General features: G+C 33.1%; 1 protein-coding gene across 1 annotated transcript in view; it reads right to left on the bottom strand.

Annotated features, from left to right (window-relative positions):
- LOC108722989 (lysosome-associated membrane glycoprotein 2) overlaps positions 1 to 18,862 on the bottom strand; it is a 91,883-nt gene extending 73,021 nt beyond the window's left edge. Inside the window, exon 1 of the mRNA XM_018448405.1 lies at positions 18,850 to 18,862. The gene's annotated coding sequence lies outside the window, so the exon portion shown is untranslated. The remainder of the gene's footprint in view (positions 1 to 18,849) is intronic.
- Between the last annotated feature and the right edge of the window lie 3,649 nt (positions 18,863 to 22,511).

Below are 22,511 nucleotides of genomic sequence, written 5' to 3'. Positions count from 1 at the left end.
CTTTTTTCACTATTGAAAAGTTTTATTGACGTGTATTATTATTTTTATATTATGTGAATAGTTATCTTGTTATGTCTTAAAATTTATTGTACTTGCTGTCACAATTCATCATGCAATTGAAAGATAATGCATAACGTAAAACCACTGGCGTTTTTCGACTAACGAACGCGAGAGGCTTTTCGATATTGAAAGCTCCGATTTTGTAAAGCCGTAAACTATTATTAGTTCACCATCCACGTTTGCCACGTGTCGTCATGTAAAGCCATAAACGCAGATAAAAGCATCTCGATATTTGCGTAGCAAACGCATTGCGCGATGCATCGTTAAGCAGCTGCTGAAGCGATGTCTGAATGGAAATTTTTTATTCGCCGACGCCGATTGTGCGCTGCGATGTGTCTGCATAATTAATCCCGACATGCGACAAAAGTACATGAATGCATACACAAGTGTTCAGCAAGGTGTTTCCTTTTTAGGTTTTTTAAGTCCATTCAAACAATCGCTACTGATGAGCACATTATTGAATAAATAACTTTCGTCTCGGAATGATATTGTAACATTCGATTAAATTATCAACAGTATAATTAAGCGAATTAATGAAAATATCGTTATTTTATTAGTATTTGCGCTGCGAGTTTGTATGGAACTTGTGGAAAATACAATTCAATTTTTCAACTTCTAAATCAGCGTATCATTCGCCATTTTGTTTAAGCAGAGGCATTGGGAAAGCTTGGAAAGATTTTGAAACCGGGGCGTTCTTAAAAAAGACTACGCACACAAAACAAAAATAGCATCGTATTTCTTATTCAATAACACATTCATATATTTGCATTCATATATTTTGTCAGTATCTTCGTCACAATATAGGGGAGAGTTGCCGAATGCGTACTGGTCGCCTAAATCGTACCTCATCAATATTTTATATTATTAGTTAATATAGGCAATATTTAGTAACAATAATATAAACTATATGAGAAATGAGTAACATAGACAAAAATATAATAGCCTACATCTTGTTTTATGGATGTTAGGGCGTTTTAAAAAATCAGGTACGTGTGATATTAATTTTTAATCAACTTATGTAGCTGATAACAACGCGATCATCCAATTTTATTATAAATTTTTGTATTTTTATAAAAGAAGATTCATTGTAGAGTATTTTACGTTCACTGTACCTATATACATATTTGCAACCATTGTAAAGATTAAATCGATATTTTTATAAAATTTTATCAAGTTTCCTAAATCGTACCATCAAAAGATAAGGCTGATAACTGACAATAAAACTAATAATTGATATCAATATAAATATCAAGTGCAAAAATAAATATAAGCAAATTTGTGTCATTTGTTTTTTTATTATTGTTATTTAATAATTATAAAATATTTTATTTACTTCAATAAATTATTAAAATTAGGTATTAATTAATTATTAGGTATTAGTTAATGATTTCTTTTATTAATCTTATATTTTTAACTGTTTTCGTTCATAAATTCAATACTTTCAAAGGAAATACGATAAAAAATACCTATAAGTACGATTTAGGCGACCGGTTGCCTAAATCGTACCTTTTGCAGCACGTTACAAAAAGATTTATAACAAATTAATTTGTTATTGGTGGAAAGTTAAACATGTAATAATAAGCGTCCAAAACCTCAAGCTACAATTTCTAATGTTCATTTGCATATAAAACAATGCCAAATGGAAAATATAATAAGAAATAGGTTAAGTGGTACGCAACTTTACTATATCAATGCAAACCTTATTTTTCACTTTACGTATATTAAATAATTATTCAGAAAGACAATATCTTTCTTGATTTTGCTGATAACCGGAACCAATTTACATCGCGCTTGTTAGCTACATGTTCAAACTCGACATTAATTACGCCGTTTACGTTGCAGCTGTTTGCATCGATGGATAATTGTTTGGTTGGTGATGCGATGACAATTAGCAATGCCGAATTGCCATTGAGTTTGAGGCCGCGGCTGCAACGAGAATAATTGTGTCGTCTAATAATAATCGTGTGTTTCTCCAAGTAAGAATTTTTAACTTTGTCTCTTTAGTGTTATTTGCCGTTATTATAAACTGTTTCGTTATATAACCAATTATTTCGAGATTGGTAATTGTGACGTACTGTAGCATTTCGAACGACAAACTTAGTGTCTTCTACAACTGAAATACGTGACGCAAAGAAGTTTCAGTATCAAGAGCAGATAGTAAGCTGATATTATTTGTGTCGTTTTGACGTAAAAATGACGACAAGTAACGTCAACTTGCTACTGGAATAATAACGAGAAGTAGAGAAAATTGATTTTCCAAGTTGATAATCTTACGAAACCGTTATTGCAAAAACACTTTAGATACAAATTTAAATTTATATTTCGAGATTACGATGCGGAGATTGACGAATTAGAATAGCTTTTTAATTTCTCATCTCACAATATTATATGTGATACAAATATAATGCTACGATCATTCTTATAATTTGTGTAATCTTATATCTTTTATTATCTTTATTCTGATACGTACGGACAATCTCTGAAATGGAAATAAATTGAATAAATACATACTTTGCAGAGAAGATACTTATGCAAATAGAAATGCATTTGTTCTGGAAGAAAATTGATAAAATGTGGTAGCCTGGCATGAAGATTGCATTATTCGAATCCAGAAATAAAGAAAAATTTAATATTGCAGAACATTTCTCGTATCAATGTTAAGGACACATTTTTTATATTAATTTTCTGTCCTATTATTTGTACATTTGAGAAAAATATAATAAAACAGACAAAAGTATATAATTTTAAAAAATAATGAAAAAATTATTAAGGGTTAAGTTTGGAAATGAATTTCTCGATTGAGATTATAAATGTAGATTGGATTCAACATCAGCACGAATTATTAAACTGTCTTTTAGAAAAATTTTAATTATTTAAAGGCTTGAAAACTGGTTTAATAAAATGTAGGTCAAAAATTATGTTCAGTTACGAATATCTAGTTTAATGTAACATTTATAAGTTGTAGCCGTTATAGATCTGTTTGAATAATGAAAGTTTCGAGTTTCACGCTCTTATTGCGTGAACCCAACTCTTCAATTAATCTAGCGCAATTCTAACTCTTGTATCTACGTGTGTATGTAAGTCATAGCGTATGCGGTGCAGCAGTGCGCCGCCACGTACATGCAAATGCGTTGTGCGTGACTCCTCTTCAGACTCGTTCGAAAAAACGAGTTCGTTTTATGTAGCACGCAATGCGTTCGAGAGATCCTTTTAGCGCTCTCGAAACTTCTCTGCCGTCTGTTATTAACAATGCCAACGCTAATCGTGTCTAACGTGTGGGAAAGCTGCATCCTCTGCGCGTGGGTCGCGAAACCGCGCCTTCATGTGAAATTTTCTCGCTTCAAGAAGTCGGTCTCTAACAAACGCGACTATAAGAGTCGATAATCCGAAGAGCCCCTTTGGGAGATCTCTTCTTTCACGTCGTAAAGACATTCCCCATCTCGATATCGATCGATAAGTTATTTTCAGTCTTTCAGTAACAAACTGGCCCCGATAATAGGTATGTCCTCATTAGACAATTTTCTTGAAATCGAGAATTGAAAGGTGAAAATATTTTAACTATACTCCCCGTTTACCTTGCAACAAACTAGTAATTAGTAATACCAAATATTATCTGAATTTTATTTATTATTTTTATCCTTGTTTATCTCATACGGATTTTATTTTATAAATCACGTGTGCTAAGCGAAGTAAATGAGTACCGAAAATTTCATTGCGCAAACTCATCAATTTCTCGATTCGCCGCATACTCACAGGGTCAATCGTGCCCGATCACGTGACGAAAGAGGTCATGATGTAATGCGGTCGTCGTCCCTACATATGTAATATTCATAAGTTCTATAAGTATCTTCTTCAACCTTTCTACGTTTTACTAAGGATCTACCAGATTTAATCACATGTACAGCTGATATAACTTTCGCCATTGTCTTATGAGTTGTGTTTAGATGTAAAAGTCCATAATTATCAACTGTTTCCACGGAAACGTCCGTATTAATCTGCATTTGTGAAGTACCGTTATGTTTGGTATGATTCACCGAATTGATATCACCAATTCTTCGTTATCCGAAACAGTTCGAGTGACGCATTTAGATATATTTTACTTTATATCTTTCTGATATAGATTTCTATTTCTATATTTTAAATTGTACATGTATTTATAACAAGAACACAAGAGGTAAATGTATATGATTTTTTAAAATGCAGTTTTATATATACTTTTATCTTTTATATTGAAAATTACGCGATGCATTTTTTAATTTGCTTTTTTTTTTCTTTCTGGAAAAGTTGGTTTTGTTAAAGCGAAAGTTGGACACGAGAGTCTCGAAGTTGCCGGCTAATGCGCTTTCGAAGCTCCAGGTCTACACGATGCTTACTAATGAGATATAATAATGAAGATATAAATTCAATTACATCCCTTTGCACTTTCTATCCTATTTGATTCTGCAAGAAAAAGCAGATGCATCGACAGTTGCTTATGTAATTCGATTAAGCTTTAGTGATATAGATAACTTTCGCGAGGAATTTACAATAAGTTGCTTATCGGGAACATCTACGTGAGTATTCCATCGCGTGAAATAAAGAAAGAAAGTAATAATAGGAAAGTGCCTTGCGGGAAACTTTTAATTTACTCCACGCCGTTTCTTTTGTATTTCATCCGTTGTCTAATACTCTCGAAAAAATAAAAGTCTATTGTTTGCAAATGACATTTTACGTTTGAAAATTTGCTGATATGTTGCTATATCGTTAATACTTTTATCTTCAATAATGTAAAACATGTCGCTTTACATTGAATATCAAAATCGTTATACAAATTAAAATTAGATTTATAATTGCTTATATAATTCATCATTTAAAGCTTGCAAATAAAAATATAGGCCAAATAAATAATATCACATTATTTAATGAGATAAACACGTGTACCGCGTATAATTATTTATATATACTTTTGATTCATATTACAGGTTTTTGATAGTCATTTGATACTCTTAAGATAGTGCTGCCATCTATAGACAGACAATATTGCTGTAATAAGCGACAATGTCTATCAGCATTTTGTTCTCATTCTTGAAAAGCACGAGCGTCGACGAAATTTTTTTAAGAGACTGTCAATAAAATTTTTTTTATCGAAGATCAATCTTGTTTACCGAAATTAAAACTTAGAATTATTATATCACAAAATGCTTAACTGTTTTATTATTACAAAAAAAACTTTATTTATAAGTTTAAATTTTGACAAAGTTTTAAATTGTATAATTAAAATTTTTATATTTTTTTCTTATTTAGTTCCCAATTTTCTTTTGTTTTTGAATTTCTATACATATACAATTTTTTATACAATTTTCTATTATTTTTATTACTTAAAAATCTTTGATATCGACGTATCATTAATATCCTTATTCAAAGAAAGACCCGTCTTTCTTTCTCTTTTTCTCGCGTGATTCACTCAGCAATGTAGAATCGAAACCCGGCCTTTCAGATGGAGATAATCGCGCCGCGTGAAACCCTTTGGACGCACTGGGATGTAAAACTCGTTTGCCGTATGCTGAGCGTGAACGGAAGTCAGAAAGGAGGCAGCACTGACCGAAGGATCTCACGCGATCCTTTGTATTGCGATCCGTATCGTGCAATAATTATTCCCACGATTTAACTGCTGGCTGATTCTGAATAATATCATCATATAACTCTGCAGCCTGCTCTAATAAAAAATCTATTTTATTGAAAGTTTAATTTGTTAACATAGATCTTATAACAAAAAACTATACTAATGAAACTATAGATATTTTCATTTCGATTTAATAATTTACGATCTCTTATACTTTGTTTCCATGAAATTCCCAAGGTACTTATAATGTCACATTGTACAATAATTATCAAATTGTTGAAATATTTAATAAAAGATTTGACGTTACACCGTTAAATCTATAGTGTCAAATTTAACCTAACGTGAATCGCTACTGCTCCTACTAAATATATCATTATTTTTTACCAAAACGATATTTAAATTTGATTCTATATCGTGTCAATTTGACACTATATAATATCAAATTGACACTGTATATGTCAAATATAAAATTGTTTTTTAGTATAAAATAACGATATGACTGAGCAGAGGCGACTCACGTTAAGTTAAATTTGACACTATAGATTTAACAGTGTAGTGAGCGAAATGCTATAAACTTATATAAACATTTATTAATTTAATACATTTATTTTCATTGACTGCACAAACTTACGACGCTTTTAAAATAAACTTGTGTAAGTTTAGAATCAAATTTATATATCTATACCTGCGCACTGCACTACGCGACGTGGTTGCTTGGTCACTTGTAGTATATATGTGGTTACTAGATCCCCCTCGTTCTACAGACTAATCTCGGAGATTGCAGAAATGAGAGAGGTCCGTCGACGTTAACGCTTCGCCTGCAATTCACCGAGCGAATCATTATTGAAGGGATCGAATTTAACTTAGAAGTAAAAATAAATTTGCGTTCGAAGAACATATTGAGTTATAGTATGTACGTAAAGTATACCTGTATCTAAACTCCCATTTGTATCTTATCTCTTTCTTATCTTATTTACACTTTCATGCTTTTATTTTTTATCGTAGACTCACGTGTACATTTTGCTTGTGAACATAACGACCATGTCTCTAAAATTCCTCTTTGAAGGATATAATTATTCAAGAGAAAATTATACTGGTGTTTCTGTCACGCCTTTAAAATGCGATATCAACGGTTGAAAAAATACGGGCTTCGTGCTCCAATTATTCCGACCTTAGTCACGGTGACCCCGATAAAAACGCTTGCAGAAGTAGAACCCGCTTCAAATTTCCTATTTGTCAACGATGAATCGCGCGATCAATTCTCAAATGAGCGCAATATTTAAAATAATGAATTAAAAATTTTGAATGGCGTGTAAATATATGAATATACTTGATTGTATACTCATTCAATTTTAGAAAAAACATCTATTTATTTATCTACGCTTTTAGATGACGTCTATATAGAAACAATAATGACAGATAAAACGCAAATAGTATAAACAAAATGTAGATCTCCAAGGTCTTATTTCATTTTATATTATTCATGTTATAGGAAATTCCTTTTTATATTATAAAAAATCTTGAAAACGTTAGTTCTGTACGTTTTGAATCTTTCTCGAGCTGAGAGGAATGCACTCCGGGAGTTAATCAACGCGCATACCACGGGTGGTCCACCACGGCGGAAAGAGCAATAAAAAGCAGGGATAACCGATAATCCTTGTAACCGTATGCTTCCGCCGCTCTCTATCTTTTCAACAGTTCAGCGAATCAAGTTTCCAGACTGTCGACAATTATCTTATCGTATAATATACAACGTATATTTATTCGCGAAACTGCTACCCGAAGGAAAAAATGCGCTGCTGATTCGTTCAGCCGAAATTTAGTTCCTCGATATTCGCAACAAATGTGACGAGAATTTGCGTCAAATATATGTCAGAATCTATTCTTACTAATTGAATTTTTATGTTTGCAACTTTTTATCGGACATTATTACCTGCTTCTTGCTTTGGCATGCATCTTTATATCATATTCGATATTACAATTAATAAATTTGATTTTGTTTTTTTATCGTCAGTTTGAAAAGTGTTTTTCGCTTTTTTAAATCAGGCCACGCAGAATGTTTTTTTTCGCAGCTATTGGAAGTTTTCTTCACTGACATCATAGGACTGTTCCTCTACATTTAAAAGTATAATCCAATCAGTTTGAAGAAAACTTTCAACAAGTTGTAAAATAAACATTCTGCTCAACGCGGTCGTTTTAATATAAATTATAATTATAAAATATATTGGCGATTGTGGAAAGAAGAGATTACTGAAAATATTCTTAAATCAGTTTCATGTTATTTCTTTGATAAAAAAAAGTCAGTTTTCAGAGAGAATCAGAAGAAATGAATAGCTTCTCTTTTCGTGAGATCTTTTTATATTTTTCTAGTCATTTTCTACAATTATCATGTTTAAAATTAGATCTAGTTTTTGCGCTGCTCGAATTATTGATCACAGAGTTAAAAAGTCGAAAAGCTAAACGTTGATGGTACTTCTTTTTTTAGACTTTTCTGAACGTATAACGGGAGAAATAAAAGAAATCTGTCGATTCCAACGATTAGTCACACTTCCTCGAGCTTCAACGAATTCTGTGCCTAAAATTAATTCCTTTCGCGTTCGATCATTTATATCTCGCGCCGTCAAACTTTGACCGGATTAACGGAACCGTCTAAACTTACTAAGAATTCACATAATTCGAAACGACAGATTGGGTTTCAAATAATAAATGAAAGAACCTATTAAGTCTAATTGGATTTTATTAATACATCTTTTTATAATTAAAGAATACTCTTTTGCTTCACGAACTGATATTTGCTTTCTCGGGCTAATCTCAGTTTATATTACGTGTCAAAAAATTCTCAAATTAATTTTAAGAATTATACCGTAATTTCCTTCATGAACTATGCTTCGCGCAAATATTTGAAAACTATCACTTACAATTTTAGGATCGAGGGCTATTAAGATTATACCGATAATAACGGAGCGCGACGATAAAGCCGCTCGAAGTAACGTGAAACGAGCATCGTGTCGCAATTATCCTTTTATCTCGCCCGAATCGCGTGGATCGGTAATTCGTTCCGCGATCGACTTCCGTTCCGATCGATCGATCCCGGCAGAGAGCACGAAGGTCGCGATCGCGCGCGCGGCGCAACTCCTTGGTTAAGCGGGGCCCGAAGAGTTTCCAGTTCTTGGCGAGCACTGCAAGCAGTCTTCCGCCAGACACCGGACCCGAAGTCGGCGAATGAGCGTTGCCGATTGTGGATCGGACGGGCCCGCGGTGAGCGATTTCGATCGCGAAAGCGTGATTCACGCGCTCCTCTTTATCTCGTTGGCTCAGTTCCTCCGCGAAACGATGAAACGTATCGCGTACAAATTTTTTTTTCGTATTTGCGTGCGTTGCCCAGACGCAATAATTAAACTGTGAATTGATTAGGAGAATCGTAATGGGACGTAAAGTGATCAGGTTTTGCACTGAAAAAATCACAAGCGAGAGAAAGTGTGATTGCAAAAAAGTGGTTTTGGTTAATACTTTACGATTATTTTTTTTTCTTCCTCTTTTATTTCTTTCCACACGTGTGACTCTACAAATAGTGCTGCAATGTATTGTAGATACATAGTTTTGTTGAAATGGGTTATTCTCTAGTTACAAAATTTGCGTTATCAAATCCAAAATGTATAAGGAGGTATCAGATGTTTGATTGAAATGAATTAAAATAGATAGATAAGATTTATTGTTTGAAATCTAGTAAATTTGAAATTATGTTGAGAGTATAACAGATGCATAGGTTTACATTATTTTAACATATTTATTTGTATTCCGTATCAAGTCTCTTAAGAATATCAAACAAAATAGCAATAAGTATATATCACAAAACATGATTGATACACGTCGCAAGATATAAAATAATGCACGGAAAGAATTTTTTCTTAAAGTTTACCTTGAAAATATGATACATAGTCGTGGGACAACAATGTATTTTCAAGAATTTTAATGTAAATCTCTCTCATTCATTAATAAAACTGCAATAAAGTATAAAATAAGTTTGATCAATTTTACTGAAGTACATAGTAAAAATCTTTAAAATATTGTATTGTACCACAACTACCATAATTTCGGGGTAAATTTTAAAACAAAATTCTTTCCGTGTAGAGTTCGAAAATTTCTTTTGTCCTTATAATTAGAAAACGTCAAGATTATTTTGATTTATTACATGATTGAAATTACAATTTTTTAAATATAGAAATACTTAAAAATATATATTAATACTGCAAAATTTCTTATTAAAGTAAGAAGGAATACAACTTTTCACAAAAATACTCGTATTACTCCAAATTCTTAATATTACCTATCTCTTAATTTCTTCATTATTTTATAACACAAAATCTTTTAAATCTTTTAAATGATTAAATTCACGACAAAATAGCCTGATAAATCGTTGGGCGTCGTCGATGGAGCGGACGGCACTGTTATCGGCACTTGCACCTCGAGCTCGTCCTACGATAGCAGGCGCTCCGGACGGCCGTACGCGAACCGGCTGGTTGGCTCATGAGTCACAAACGCCGGCTGCGACTTGCTTTCGCCGGTCGCTCGCCGTTCACGTCATCAAGCGTAGCAGTCTGGTTACTCTGGTTGCCGTCCGTCGCGCGCGCTCTTCGTTCGAGCCACTTTTCGTGCCGCGTCTCACCAAACCAAACGAACCAAACCGAGCGGAGCGGCGCTCGCGCATGGCGATTGGCGAGACGGCCGAGCCGAGCCGGGCCGAGTCGAGTCGAATCGACTCGAATCGAACCGAGCCGGAACCGAACGAGAGGAGCGCGCGCATCGCATCGTATCTCAGTTGACGCCTTGCGTGTGCGTCACCGCATGTCACGAGTGCGTGCACCGTACCACACCACACCACACTCTGCTCCGAACACAGTTTTTTTCCTCTCCTTTCCCGGTGCTTACGGGTTTTCGACACTCCGCGCTCCGTGCCGGACCTTAGACTCTCGCGAAGATCGGCGATCATGCCCGAACTCTTTATCAGGGAGAGACGATAATGTGATCCGCGCTGCTCGTGGCGTTCGAGCTTAACGAAGAAATATTGGAAAAGTGTAACCGTCGAAGTGCTCTCTTATAAGAAAATAACGTGTCGTGCGTTACGCTCGACGATACGCGGTTCTTTACACAGAAATATCGAGTTTTTTTTTTTTACTTCTCCACGGTGATTACAGTAAGCTGTGAATACTGTGATAATAGTGATAACGCTTGAGTGATTTCGTTAATCGAGTGATCTCATCTGATCGAGCCAGGTGAATTATATGCACGTGACGACTAGGCCTGGGAGGAATTTATATGTTAACCACGTTCTTATATTTACCACATATAAAATATTACAATTTGTCATAATTATTATAAATTATTGATAATTAATCTTTATATTCAACTGAAATTTTTAACATATTGAGTTTTATAATATATTATATATAGCGAGCCAAAAAGAACGTTTCGACTGTAAAAATTGAATTAACGAGCAAATCTTGGAGGAAATTTATAGTTAACCACGTTTTTTTATTAACCACATAATATTTTATGTTATATAATATTACACTTTATCATAATTATTATAAATTATTGATAACCATTAACCTTTATTTAACAAAATTTTTAAATGTATTATTGAATTTTATAACGTAATACTCGTACACAACGAATCAATAAGAACGTTTCGACTGTTAAAAATTGAATTAGCTAACAAATCTCGCTAATGTACCAAGCAAACGTGTCCTTAACAAGGTTAGGTTGCGTAGTAAAATTGCTTCTCGCGTGTCGACCTCGCAATACGATGTCGCTACGTCTTCCTCTTAAGTTAACAAGAAATATAAACAAATTCCGATACCAGTATGTGCGATTTTGTAGCATTACGTCACGCTACTGTACACAAATATATGTACGATTTATTTGTCTAGACTCTATCTGCGAGGTACAAAGCACAAAGCAACAGCTACTTTATTGCGAATAATCTGAATGATAATTATACATTGTTCGCGAAGAGATTCACGATTGCGTGCGAATTTCGCGATGCATACTTAATTTCACGTTACGATCACATTAATGTTACCAAATCTACGTTGTGACTTTCTTTAATACAAATATTTCTAGAAACAATTTAATTTATAGGATGTTTCATGAGAAATTACTGAATCTCATTAACTGTCATTTTTAAACGCGTACACTGATCTGCAACCAATTAAAAATGCTATGCCATATTTTACCATCTAATTTGCTGCAGCAGCCAATCTTTTTTTCAGTGTATAAGAAATAGGAAAAAAATTTTTTTTAATAGAAGATATTGAACAGTTTACGTATAAAAAACGGAAATATTTGTATTATTTAATTAAATGTTTATAAAAATATCAAATATTGTTAATTCAATTATATTTTCGATAAGCTAAATTCTTATTAATATCTATATATTTCGGAAATTAAAAAAATTTTATTTAATATCGCTTTTGACAAAAAAATGTCAAAAATGTAAAACTGCCAAAATGTCTTTTATTAAAAAATATTTGATTTTCCTGTTCCCAATATGCGTTTAAAAATGACAGCTGTTAGTTTCAGCAACTTCCCATTAGACTCTGTATGTTTCATTTCGTATTACATCGTTTATGTAGATCGAATTATCATTTCTATCATTCTCTTTTCCTCTTTGTTTGTGAAAATAAAAGTGCGAAAGCATGTTTTAATTTACACCTACCTCGCGTTTAAGATAGAAAATCGGATTTATATAAACATGGCCGAAAACGTTCCGCGTTATTAGTTACCGTAACGACTTTATGCCGTCTTACAGCTGGGATAATCTTTTCTTCCCCCCCCCCCCCAGATTTCACGGTGCCGCGAATAACGCATGTGTTAAAAGCAAATGAAAGAATAGATAGACGGAAGTACGCGCACGTGTATAAGAATTAACGGTTTATATAACCACCCGTATATAATTCTACGGTTGCGCCTCGCAAGCATAATTAGTACGAGACTCTGTTCATTACCCTTTGCGATATTATGCGTGTGTTTCGGGTCACTTGGATTGCTTTTCCTTCGCCGTACCATGACTCGGCTCTTTGTTCATCTTAACAATTTTCCTTCTACAATGAATAACGTCTAATCAAGATTAATAGATTCTTGGAAAACGATGCAAACTTATCATGCAGGAAGAATACATTAAAATGAATCAAATAATCTCATGCAAGACTAAATTATTTAAAATTATAAATGACCTTACTACGCGGAGAGAATTTTCTTTTAAAATTTACCCTGAAAATATGGTAGTTGTGATACAATACAATATTTTAAAGATTTTTACCATGCACTTCAGTAAAATTGGTCAAATTTATTTTATACTTCATTGTAGTTTTATTAATGAATGAGAGATATTTATATTAAAATTCTCCGAAATACAATGTTGTCTCACGACTGTCATATTTTCATGACAAATTCTAAGAAAAAATTCTCTCCGTGTATGAATTTAATAATTTAAGTGTGAGCCTTTTAAATTTCTGAATAATTTCATTAAAACGTCTTTTATTGATTTAATTTTATTTTTTATTATTTCAAAAAGATAGAGAAAATTTGATACAATATAAAGTTATTTGTGTAAAATGTTTTATTTTATTTTTTTTTAATGGGCAGTTTGTCATACAATATTTTACGATTACAAATTTTTTTGAGGAAAATTTTGCACAAGAAAAAAAGATCAATACTTATTTTTATCTGTGTACTATTGTATTGAATATAATCAAGCGTGATACACGTATCAAAGTGTGAATTAACCTATTATATTCAAGTGATCAGACACCACTTATTGAAAACTCATCAAAAGACCATCCAATGACCTCTTGTTTGAGCATTAATTGTGAGAAAATTAACAGTAATCGGCTCGGTATTTATATACTCATAATTCGTAGCAATCGACTAATCGAATCAGCGGCGATGTCTCACACAGGAAACACGTAAAAATGCTTTTTTGTCATTTGTGTTTAATGATGCATTACTATCGGTCGTTAATTTATAAATGCACAATATGCGATTTTGTTTCACCGCAAAAAGCAAAAAGTGACTAATTCCGCTATCCTTCGGTATTGCAGCCAACATCGCTTTAATCATATAGTTATCTGTATGCATAAACCAATAATACATTATAACTGATCTTTTCGGTACGAAGTCCGTATGCATGTTTAACATTAATTATCGTTATAAACTACTTCATAAAATTCCATAAATTTGAATTGATTTGATCGTGTATAATTATCACATTTTTATTCTACATTTTTTTATGGAAAATGTATTACTGCGCGCACACTTTTTCCAAGAGATTTAAAAAAAAGTCGTGTTACGAAACAAATTTTTTCTTGTTTATTTCTTGATGCTCTTTATATGTACGACACGAGATACAACATTTTTCATGTTATAACCGTGATATGGAGAGAAACTAGCGATCGATGAGCAGCATTAATTAAGAGTCGCTGTTGCAACCAAGCACAATCAAAATAATGAGTTACTCAAACGAAAGAGCGACGAGCGCCAGAAGGGTCTTGAGTTTATCGCGCTTATGAACGACCCCGACATGTATCAATAGCAGGTTTAATTGCGGATTTGACGGGGAAAGTTTGATTAAACGACCATTATTCTGACGAGATAACCCATAATATTCTTCTCTCCATTTTCCGTTTCGCTCGAGCACAGCACAGAACAAAGGGAAATTTATTTTTCGATCGCGAGCTGTTTTTGAGAGTTGATCCAATATAAGGTATAAAATGAAAGGAACAAAGACATATGCAACGATTAACGTATCATCATTGATACATCATCATAATAAATTACAAACAATGAATATCTCGTACAAAAGTCTGTTTATATGCAAAACAAATTAAGCATATACAAATTAAGATATTACTATAATATCATAATATCTTTATCTTCATATATGTGGATATTATTATTGAAAATTTTACATGAAAAATTGTTATATTTATTTTTTTCAATCTTACATTCGAAAGTACCACTTATTTCACTGTGTCTAGCTATTTCGTTTTCTTTTCCTTAAATGTAAGACAATTTCTTCTCACGAGACTCCGATTATAGCATTATAATTACTCGCTCGTTTATTCGATTTTTTTTCTTCTAGCTTTTTTCTTGACCGACAAAAGTGATGAGCTACTCGAGATACTATCTCTTGTATTCGTTCCGCTCGACAATAGGATTCTCACGACGTGACGACGACCGTCGTGCACTAAAAAAACGATAGACGAGCTGCACGTCTTTTCCGTTCATCTTCAGCTGCGGTTGTTACAATACACTGAATGCACAAAAAGACATGAAGCAATCGACTGACGACTGTAATACTTTCCGATTATAGTTGGAGAACTTGGAGGCAGCAATTATCCAATACGGTTTACATAATCTCTGCAAAGGAAAGGTCTACATATCGCAATAAAAATGCTGATAGTTTTGTATTATAACCGCAGTTTTTCCTGGTTCACTCCAAGTGACATTTTGATTATTTTGCGGAATACAGCAAAATGAAATTTTGATCAACACGGATATATGTTTACTCGAACTGTTACGAGGATTCGATTTACTCGTTCGATGCTTAATAATTTTTTACAATTTAAACGAATTTGATGAAACTTGTCGTAAATGCTAAAAATGGAAATTACGCCGGGAAAAATTAATCTTCTTCTCCGTTTTATACCTCATAAATTTTCTCGCAAATGACATTGCAACATTTAGCATGACGATATTACGTTGACACAAAAAGCATTAGCATTTTTCTGAAAATATGCAATTTACAATCATTTTATATCTCTGATAATGCAATAGAATTTTTTCGAATCACGTGACTCATCTCGTGTCAATTCGTATGGTACCGTGCCTGGCTTCTCGATAATACTACCTCGTGATTGCAGGTATTTGTTACCGTCGAACAAAAGACCTCGCGCCAGCTATCGCGCTAATCGTGAGTCGCGCATCGCGGCACACGCGCATGTAGAATAACTACATTTTTACTCTTATTTTTAATGAATGTGGATTCATTGGCACGGCATTTATCGATATCATATCTCATTCGTGTTTAAATTGAACGATAAACAAACATTTTTAATTAACGAAGATTGACGCTAAAAACGACAAATGGTTGCACGATGTTGAAGTTAAAAAGGCTGAAATATTTTTTTTTAATTTGAAATTCCATTTTATTCTACCATCGAAGTGGACGCAAATAGAGAGCTGGTTTATTTCGAAATAAAATGATTATTAGATGGAAGTGCGTTGCGTAATCTATCACAATTAAAAAGTTCCTCTTTTGCCTCGATGTTCATGTTGTTAACAAGATCGTAGCGCGCTCGCTCGAAAATTGGTGGCTGACCGCCCTTTTATAGCCTTCGCTTTTAGAGCCTGTTTCTTCGCCTTGGTAACGACATTGCCGGAAATGAAGACGTTCCATCCGACTTTCCTAACACAGCCAAACGCAATGTGCCACGTGACGATGGATGCGCCTTGTCGAGCGCGACGTTTCGCTCCATAAAGGACATTGTCAAGAAGCGGTGGCGGTGGTTATCGCGAGTAAATGTGGGCGTCTCGAGGAAATACATCCTTCATATGTTCGGACAGCAACACACACACACACACACACAATTCTCCCTTATACGCATCTTTTTTTAACCCGTGGTAAAATGTTGATTGCCCGGATATCCGTGTATTATTTCATTTAACCGTCACACCTGCCGCACACTTCTGAAAATAATCTTTATTTTTCTTTGGTGTTTCTCCTTTTAGAGGTATTTTACTCACTGACGTATAGCAAACGTATAGGTACTCTCCATCGTACGGAAAAATCTAATAGGATCAGTCATTTTTGTGAGACATCGAAAAATTGACTTGGTAAAATTTTTGTCTTATTTAACAAATTTTTTGCAAGCTATTTATCAACTTAATCTTGTCACCTTAATAATTCTTTTCATTACACACCATATCAACATTTTTATGACGGTGGTTTTTTTAATTATTCATGTTGCAGTTTATTAAAAAGAACGCATCATTAATTTACACGGTGAAGTTTATCATTGAAGTATATATCTCCCGAGTATTCTTAACTGACGCTCGTAGCCACGTCATCCTCCTGCTTTCTCGACCGCAAATCCTCATTTGCTGACGAGGCCGGTCATTTCGTCGGTTTTTCTACGGTCCTCTAACGAAGTCCTTCGCCGATATGCAACGGCGCGACCGCGTGTCGGTGCATTGCGTGTTGCACGCGAAATCTGCGAACAATGCAGCATCGCACCGACATAACAGCCTATGTACGTACGCGCTAGTAAGTTTTTATCATATCGCGAACCGCAGTACCGGGCAAATTTATCAATTCATGCAGCAGTAAATAAGAAAACTGAAGAATCGAACAAAAAAGAAAACTAACATATTTAAAGCATTATTTTGCAACTATGTTATTAGTGCGTTAAACTGATCTTCATTACAGAGCACGTTACGATCCTGTTTTGCATATTGATTTGAATTAAAATTTTATTCTGTATTGATCATGTTCCATGTATAACTAAGTTCCATGTATAACTAAGTTGGTGATATACTTGTCACTCACTTATCTACATAACAAATTAGAATTTTTTTATTCGTCATCCTACTGGCACGCAGTGTACCTATAAAAACAGGCTTCTTCGAGCATTTTAAAAAGGAAGAATAGTGTAGCGTAGCTCCTATCTATCATGTGTTAGTATATTACGCTGCCGTGTAATGATTATTAGTAACTCCCTTTCTTACCTGCTTGCTTATAACGCCCTGACACTGACATTATGTCTCGACGAAACTCTGGCGAGCGTCCAAAATACTTCCAAATGTTTATGACACAGTTTTGAAAACACTAAACTGCTAAATTTGTTCATACGAGAAGCAGGCAGAATATCTAGCCGTGTTCTCGACTGTCCTTAGAATTGCTCTGATCGACATCAATCATTCAGATAATTCAACATGTAAGAACTTCGTGATATATTCGCACGAATCGTTTATCGTAAATGCCATATAGTTCTTTTAAGCCACAGAAAATAATGTATAATTTCATATTTTTAGTAGAATCGATCCAACATTGAATTGCCTTTTAACGTTTATTCTAATTTCCATTGACGTTGATATTTTCATTGACAGAATTGTTTTTACATCAATAAAATTGTTGTTTTAGATACTAATAGATTCATTGAATGGTGATAATTAATTTCCAGTTTAAAGAATTTATAAGTTGATGGAAAAATTTTGAAGATATTTATAACGATGAGAGAAATTCAGAATATATCTAATATTTTAAATACATGAAGCGTGAAGTGCTTATATTCCAAGATTTATAGAGCTTATCTCGACGATTCTCTTTAGAATGCTTGTGCATGAGGCGTGGCAATAGTTACGAATCTACGAGAGCAGATAAAGGCACGAAACAGCACAAAACAAGCACACTTGAGCTTATTAAATAAACGAGAAACGTACGCGATTTAAGTGAGTCAGTTAATCCACATGTATTTGTGTCTATTAAGCATTTACGACGTATACATATATATGTAAATTTCACGTTTCTATCTCCCTTGTTTTAGTTCTATTTATAGAATTGCATAATAAACGAGGATCTAAAAAGGGGCCGACTTTTGTTTAAAGAGGTGTAAGTAAAAAGAAGTATTTTTTGTAGATTTTGATCTTTTAGATACGACAAAGTTATTAAAAAGTTCGTGGCGTTTAAAAAACACTTCGAAAATTAAAACATGAATATTAAAATTTGGATAAATACAACACCATATTCGTGCTCAATTGTCGAAGTGTTTCCTAAACGCTATGAACTCTTTAATTATTTTATCATATCCGGGAGGTCCAAATCCATAAAAATTATTCCTTTTACTTACACTTTTTTTAGATAGAAGTCGGCCTCTTTTTAACATCCTTCTTTCATCACGATTATATCAGTGATCATGTCGAAGTATTCTATGAGGTTTAAAGATCTTTTAAAAGAAGGATTAAAATATTTCTTCATCCGTAGTTAATCACTTCTTTAATGGCTATTTTCGCTACGGTCTATTAAGTCGGATTTTTATTATTTCAGTAATTTAGAACCGCTGTACACGAAAATAAATAAAATATCGCTATACGCGATAACATTTACATTTCACAGTTTTATCACTCACCACTATTATCATATCACATATTTGATAACTCGAAACACCAACCGGAAAATAATAATTTGAGTTGCTTTTACACTTTAGCACAGCGTGCATTTCTCGATATATTTTATCGTTTCGCGGCTCTGTGCGTACAATATATATAAGATTCTTGACTCGACGATCGTCAGTGCCGGGTGTTAGGTAGATGCGTTATCGCTTATCAGAGTCTATCGCTGATAAATGGCGTAACCAAGTTGAGTTGGCCGGCTTTGAGTGCTTATCGCCACCTTTCGAGAAATGGACCCAGTTCGTCACAACCAGCCGTTGCCCACGCAACCTTTTAGTATCGTCTCTCTTTTGTTCTCTCGCTCGTCCGTTTCTTCCTTTTTTCGAGATCGACGATCTCTCGAGAGAAAGATCGAGTGCGGAGTGAGTGTTATACATGAACGAAGACTTCGGGCAAGTGTAAATTCTTGTGCCACGTATGTCACGTGTGCCACACGCATCACGCGTGTGTCACGCAACTGATAGCGTGTACAATCATGATTGACGGAAATTCATATTCTACAATTCTTCGAATTACAATTTTTAATTTTGCGAAAAATACACACTGCCGTTATTGAATAAAACGTGGTGTCTAAAAGCCGGCAGCATATTTAGCTGATAAAAAAAATTTTTTCGACGTAATTGCTTTGCTTCTTTTTCGGCCACAAAAAATAGTAACGTAATGCATTCTCAGAAACGTTAACTTAATCGTCAAATATATCAAGCATATCGTATTTAATATATTTTCAGATTTTATATATAGATTTTTTGAAAAAAATTCTTGAATCTTCGCGTAATCGTCTTTTCGAAATGCCAATTGAAATAGAAGTATTAAATTTTTATTTCTACACTCTCTAGAACTTTTATTTAAAGACTGAAAATTGAGCCACTCTTTTTCAAGACTGATTCAGTTTTCACTCCTTATTGTTAGACTGAGATTCCACTTCAGAGGATTTAGAAAGCATCTTTCTGAGTTTTTGCGATCCCTATTTCTTTTTTTATCGTTTTACAAGAGTCTAATTGCTGTTTTTAATTTTTATAAATTAAATAATATAGCATCTCGCTTGTTTAAGGATTGGTCGAAATTTTGCATTGCGGTCATCCGAGAAATTCTTATGATCTAATCATTTCTTAATCACGGGAAAAGAAACGGTCACCGTTACGAAGTCGTTTGTGCGAAACAATGAGAATTCCGCATTGTTATTGGACGTTCCGACAGCAATTAATAAATACAAAGGCAAATCTGGGCCTCTTTATTAAAGCTTTAGTCGCGATGATTACGCTGTATTTCGAATTATGCTTCACCGGAACTCTCTCAATCTTCATGAAAAAGATTTCCTTGCAACACAAATCTGCACTAGAAATATATAAGGTATACAAAATTCCTCACTATATTTCCTGACAATCTACAGATTTTGTAACTAACATAAAGCAATATCTAAATTTTGAAATAAATATATACATTAGAGTCGTCTTACGAAATAGTATCGGAAATATGAAGATACTAGTATTTATTAAGTAATAAATGGTAAAGAATAAAAAGTTCTGAAGAATTTTTCAAGGGTTTTTACTAATAAAGCCGACAATAAACTTTTATTTTTTCTTCAGTTTTTTAATCGGATATAATTTTAATCAAATTTTAAGGCTCGCAATCGAAACTTAATGTTATTTATCAGATAGTTGTGAAGATAAATAAAACCAAATTATTTGGAAGTCCATACAACTTTTCACGTAGAGAAGTTTCTCTTTCGAGAAAAGGCCTACGAATGACCTGGAATACCTCGTATAATGGTCTTTGATCTATAAATCCTCCTTAATCTCCGTACTCTCTTCCGTCCGTGCACGATTTATGATTCTATCACCTCATTGAAAAACAGCGTCGGTGTTTGCGTCGGTTCGACAAGTTCTCTTCGACATCTTTCGACGAATTGGTTGAGTGAGACATAATACTATCTTGACAAATAATCGAAAATTTCAGTTGGTCTGCAACACTAATTGATCAGCCATATCTTTTAAAGTGAAGTATTATAGCATTAGTATTATAACATTAATTATTATTCTTTTATTAATTTAAATTTTTTTTAGTAAAAAAAACCTGTCTATCTTTAGATATCTACAGTCAAAAAGATATTGTTATCTCACCTTTTAATCTTTTAATCTATCACACGATGTGGCATTTGCAAGTGTTTTACGAGCTAATATAGACGACAAAAATAAATCCTCTTATAAAATCTTCACTCAGAAAACCTGAAAGTTTTAAAATGATCATAAATACTATCTATATATATTATTATCTTTATTAAAAATATAACAATTTACAACTAAAAAATTACACTCATTTTACAAACTTTTTTTTGTAAAATTAAGAATTGTATATCTAATACCGAAAGAAAATTCGTGTATTTGATCATAATATTAAATCCATTAAAGCCATGTAAGAATCGAATAACTCATATATTACATATATTATAATTTTTTAAATATGATTAAATACAACCTGATTACTCTGCAATCATATTCATAGCAATTGATTATCCAAAACATTAACTCATATTAAGGAGCAATTTTATTATTTGTCATTGGCTATTGAATTTTTCAAATTGCCGTAATTTTTACATCGTGTATAATACTTTCGAAATATCTAGTTTAATTTCCTAACTTTGGCAAAACGGCTTCTCTACCCTTCTATATATCGAAGGGGATTCAGTTTCCCCCCTTTCCAGATTTTCTCATTTCAATCTCGGAGCGAATTTCCGCCTGGCTGCTTCATCTAAGAAAACGAACAGAAATGCTCGTAGCGTACAAAAATTGGTTGTTTCGTTTATATTGGTCTATTTTATTAACCGTTTTATCAGAGAGAAATCACTATAGAAAAGAAAATGAATATTTAAAAATCGCTTGAATTTTTATCTGCTTACGTATATAACACATTTATTAAATCTTAATAACAATTTAATTCAATCAGTGAAACAACTGAATAGAATTCTCAAATAAAAAGATTTGATGACGTAATACAAATTGTGTATTCCCACGAAAATATTTTTACGAAATTAATTTCATGCTAAACACCATTTATTATATGCACTTTTGAATAATGAATTTTTCTTAGGTCTCATAAAACGTCAATCGTTCGTGACATTAAGTGTAAGGAATAGTTTTTATCTCATTGTTAATAAATGAGGTGAAACTTTTGAAAAGTCATAAGTACACGCGTTCTTATCGTCTCTAAAACTGCGTGGTACGATATACAGCTCTTTTCTCGATATCTCTGTATATCTTGGATTGTCTCTCTCAATCATTTCGATAAAAATAATATTTATGACATTCATGAAATGTGTGAATATCTTTCTTTCCTTTATTGGAAATTTTATTAATAGATTATTGGTATCGAATTTATTTATTTTGTTGACACTTGCTAACTTAACAAATCTAATTAAAAAAATCTTATTTGTATTTTGTACTTGATCCTATATATATATATGTGACAAAATTTGCATATTATTTTTATATCAATTAATAAATATCATTTGATTAACGAGTATCATCGAAACTCCTTTTCATAACAGTAAATTATTATTAAACGATTTTTTTAATGTCTATACAAAATGTACGATTTTCCAATATGCTGATTTGATTTAACG

Source organism: Mycetomoellerius zeteki, unplaced genomic scaffold, assembly GCF_001594055.1.
Source record: "Mycetomoellerius zeteki isolate Tzet28-1 unplaced genomic scaffold, Tzet1.0 scaffold221, whole genome shotgun sequence".
NCBI classification, from domain to species: domain Eukaryota; kingdom Metazoa; phylum Arthropoda; class Insecta; order Hymenoptera; family Formicidae; genus Mycetomoellerius; species Mycetomoellerius zeteki.
This window is presented reverse-complemented; position numbering and strand designations above follow the sequence as displayed.